Source organism: Humulus lupulus, chromosome X, assembly GCF_963169125.1.
Source record: "Humulus lupulus chromosome X, drHumLupu1.1, whole genome shotgun sequence".
NCBI lineage: Eukaryota > Viridiplantae > Streptophyta > Magnoliopsida > Rosales > Cannabaceae > Humulus > Humulus lupulus.
Window position 1 is genome coordinate 186,059,068 of NC_084802.1, and position 4,292 is coordinate 186,063,359.

Below are 4,292 nucleotides of genomic sequence, written 5' to 3' on the forward strand. Positions count from 1 at the left end.
GGCCCGTTTCTTATAAGAAGGGTATATTAGTAATTTGACTCGTTTGGGGTATAAATGCAAATATGTGTTTTTGTGATTGAGACCAAATTATTATGTGGATATATTTGGGTTACTCGGCGAGAGGCGATCCCGATGAGCAAGTTAGCGAAAAAGTCACAACGAGGTCTTAATACCCGGCTCGGGGTGAGCTTAGGGGTATTTTAGTAATTTAGTACATTACCGGGAACTAGTGGGTAATGGGAGATTTAATGGTTATTTCTTTGTGGAGGTTGGGGATTTAGAGAAACACTTGAGGATTTACCGGAAGTGGCAATTGACGGAATTTCCCTTGAGGTCACTAGAGGACTTAAATTAGTGGTAAGGGCAATTTGGACTTTTTGGTAGAAAGGGATATATGACTTAGGCAGCTGGAATATAACGTCCCTAAGGTAGGGTACGTCTGCCACGTACTCGTAATTCTAGGGTTTACGAGTATGTAAGGCACTTGACCAAAAGAATTAAATAAAATGATACGAAGAAATACAGAAAAATTTAAAACTTTTATATAAACTTATTAGAAGAAATTATTACACGTATGAATACTTTAAATTTAAGGTAGCCATATGAAAACTCTAAACCATTATTGCATTGCTACTGAGTCCGTGCTCCACAAGTTGCTCAACAGCTAAAGCCACACCTGGAAAAATGTTGGAAAATAACATAATGAGCTAACGCTCAGTAAGCAAATCTCATGCATACACATACACATGAATGTCATGAGTTTGTAGTGCACATATACTAATATGCTGACTTATATACTTATGCATTTCATTTATTGCTCATGCACTTTCAAACTTTACTTTTATTCTTTTAGTTTCACATTTTTATGGGCCCAATATCACTTGTGCACACTGTTTGATTCGCCCAATGCCTGCAGGGCTTGTTACACATATCATATAGAATCCCATGGGTTCTCCTCCGGCTAGCCATAATCTCAGCTAGGCTCATCATAACACTCATTTCATCGTCGCCATAGCTGTCATACTTATTACACATATGGAGGAGAAAGACGGGAACATGGCAAGCATGTCTGAATGGTCAATTCTGACCTAGCCCATACTAGTGGGCAGCCACTATTAGTCTTATAGACCTCCGTCTTCTTTGCTGAACATACTTAATTGCTTCATCAAAACAGTGGCACCCTTTTTAAACATATTATTATCACTTTGCTTAAGTCTTGTGTCATTAAAATGTTAAATTTTACATAAGACTTTTCAAGACATTTCATAACTTTTCTCATATTCATATGCATGGTCTTATATCACATAATAATGTATCACATAACTGTACATGCCATGCATACATGCTGATGCTGAAATGCCAATGTTCATGTTCATGATTCATGTTGATGGTATTCAATCAAGGCATTGTATCACATCTCATATAACTCAAAACATCTTTAGTCATAATACATGAAGCTTTGGGTTGGTGGCGTTGTTATACCTTAACGTAGAGCTATGGCTCAGGTCTAAGGTTTCCAGCCTAAAAACTTAAACGCTTCATATATCATAACATATAACAAATCATGAACATAAAGTAATCCACATATCCATCAACATAAGAACACATACTTGCACATAATTCATATCATTCTTAACCAAGTAAGACATCTTTCACATATCACGGAATTCATCAATTACATATCACACAACACCCTTATGGTGTTCATATAACCATTCTTCACATACTTATCATATGCATCATCATCATACCATACTTAACTCATCAGATGTACACAATCAATGTAGTCATGCATCTTACACTTAAGCACAAAATGTGAGATTTACTTACCTTAGGTCCTTAGCTTATTTTAAAATTGCTCAGCAAGAGTCAATCAATCAAATCCATACAAATCCTATTCAAGGCACATCATTTATTAAATTCTATAAAAATCGTAAATACACACTATTGATAGTGTATATTAACAATACCATAAACTATATGAATGATAATAATAATTATTATCAACGTAATACAAATAACTCTTCATATAAAACCATGATTTAAACCTTGCTCATAAGATAATGTACTCTTATGATAATAATAACAAGAATAATAATTATCGTCTATAAATAAACTTACTTCAATATTAATAACAAAAATACTTCAATAACAATACATATATGAATGTATATATTCAAATAGTCATTTTATAAAAGAAATCATATTTTTAACATAAAGATGTAATAATCGATATAATGATAATAATATAAATATAAATATTTATATTATTATTAATTAGTCATAATATCAATTCCAGTGATATAATAAATATACTTTATCGAAAATTTACTGGTCTTACAAATATCAATAACTGTAAGAAACTAATACTGATATTATTTTGATATTCAAATATTAACAAAATATTAATATATAAGAATAATTGTTAAATAATAGGTTTACTATAAATCACACTTTTCATATATATATATATATATGAAACTATATTCTTGATTTACTTAACAAAATAATAACAATAATAATTAAAATTACTTAATCATAAAAATTTCCATATTAATATAAAATCAATTAAATATGTATTTTTATACTTGATTTAATATCTAATATTTTCTAGAAAATTGGACAGCACAACGGCTATAAAGTGGACAATCCCAAAATCAAAACCTGTATAAAAAATACATATAATCCCAGACAGCCAGTAAATTACAGAAAATATTCCATATATCAATAATATATAATTATATACTATAAATACACATAATAACAATTACTCTAATCAATCACAATTAAATCACAATATAGGTCAAAGAAATTATACCACAATGATCGGGTTCCACAACAAGTCAAACGGTGATTTTCTGAAACTCAAAACGTACTTCGGAACCTCGAACACTAAGTTTCGACCGTCGGTCTACGGTGGATCGCGGTGGCTCGTGGTGGGCCCACCACCCAACTATGGTAGATGTAGGAACAAGTTATTGGGTTTCGAAGCCCACAACACGAGGAGCACGATGGTGGTGACGGATCGGCAAACGGATGCCCGAGGTGGCCGAATCGCAACTTTGAAGTCGCAAGGTGGCCGAACTTAAATCGAGTGGTTGAGGCGTTTAATCGGCGAGTGAGCTCTAGATTCCCGCGTGGGACGATAGTTCGGAGGCCTCTGAATCCAACGGTCCGGCGCGTGGCTAAAAGTGGTGGCCGGAAAGTACTCCTGCGTCGTCGCCAACAGTAGCACGCAAAGAGAGAGAGAGAGAGAGAGAGTTTCTGAGGAGAGAGAGAGAGAGGGGCTCGGGTAAAAAGAAAGGCTGAAGCCTTTTCTTTTTTTTTCTTTTTTTTTTTTAAAATTACACTTGGACCCAAAATACTAAAACTCTTTTCAAATAAGCCCTTTAGCAAAACTTTCTTAATTTTATAAAAATCCCCAATTAAAATTATATGACATTTGGGTCCAATACTTGACTACTCAAGTTTCTCTCTCTTTAATCTCATTAAAACATAAAATGATATTTTAAACACTATTTTTCCATTACTATCTCTTAAATTTGTAAACTTGTACATTTTATGTATTAAAACTCTGATTTATAATAAAAAAAATGTATAATGAAAATGTTGGATATTACATGGAATCTAGACTTATTCAAAAATAAACAAAGAAGGAAAACTCTCTCTCTCTCTCTCTCCCTCCCTCTCTTTCCCGTAGCTCTCTCCCTCTCTTTCTCTCTTTGGAAAATTGGGGGATTTTGGATAATTGAAGGAGCAAATCATAGGAAGTTGGGGATTTGGTGTTCAAGACTTAACTAGGAGCAGCTTAGAAGCATAAGTCAGCCATTTGAGGTAAGAATTACTCTGAACTCTAAGATTAAATTCACTTAGTTGAAGCTTTTCTAGAACTTTAGGCTTGGGTTTGAATTTTGGGGATTTTGATGAGTTGTATCATGATAGATAGTTGGGTTTTACTGGTGAGAATGAATATATAAATTGTGGTAAGTGAATTGAAGGATTGGGATGAAATTGGATAGGTTTTGGCTGGGTTCGGCTGTAGAAAAACCCATAAAATTTTGGGTTCGTGGGGATGAGGCGCGGCTCTTTTATGGTGAGTCGTGGCCTGCGAAGGGAATTTTGAGCCAGCAGGGCTCGGTGGCAGGGGCGAGCCGCGGCGCCTCAGGGGCGCGCCGCGACGCGCATTGGATTCCAGGGAGGCCGAGCCTCTGGATTTAGAGGTGGGCCACGGCTCGGGTGCGAGGGGCCGCGACCTTTAAGGGGAAATTTGGCCTTAATGGGGTTCTTAGATT

General features: G+C 35.1%; 1 long non-coding RNA gene across 1 annotated transcript; it reads right to left on the reverse strand.

Moving 5' to 3' along the window:
• Window positions 1-569: 569 nt before the first annotated feature.
• Window positions 570-3,074, reverse strand: LOC133805202 (uncharacterized). Its single transcript, XR_009878887.1, has 3 exons — window positions 2,819-3,074; window positions 1,831-1,894; window positions 570-676 (listed from the first exon to the last, which is right to left on the reverse strand). It is a non-coding gene; the product is annotated as an uncharacterized LOC133805202 (long non-coding RNA).
• Window positions 3,075-4,292: the final 1,218 nt, after the last annotated feature.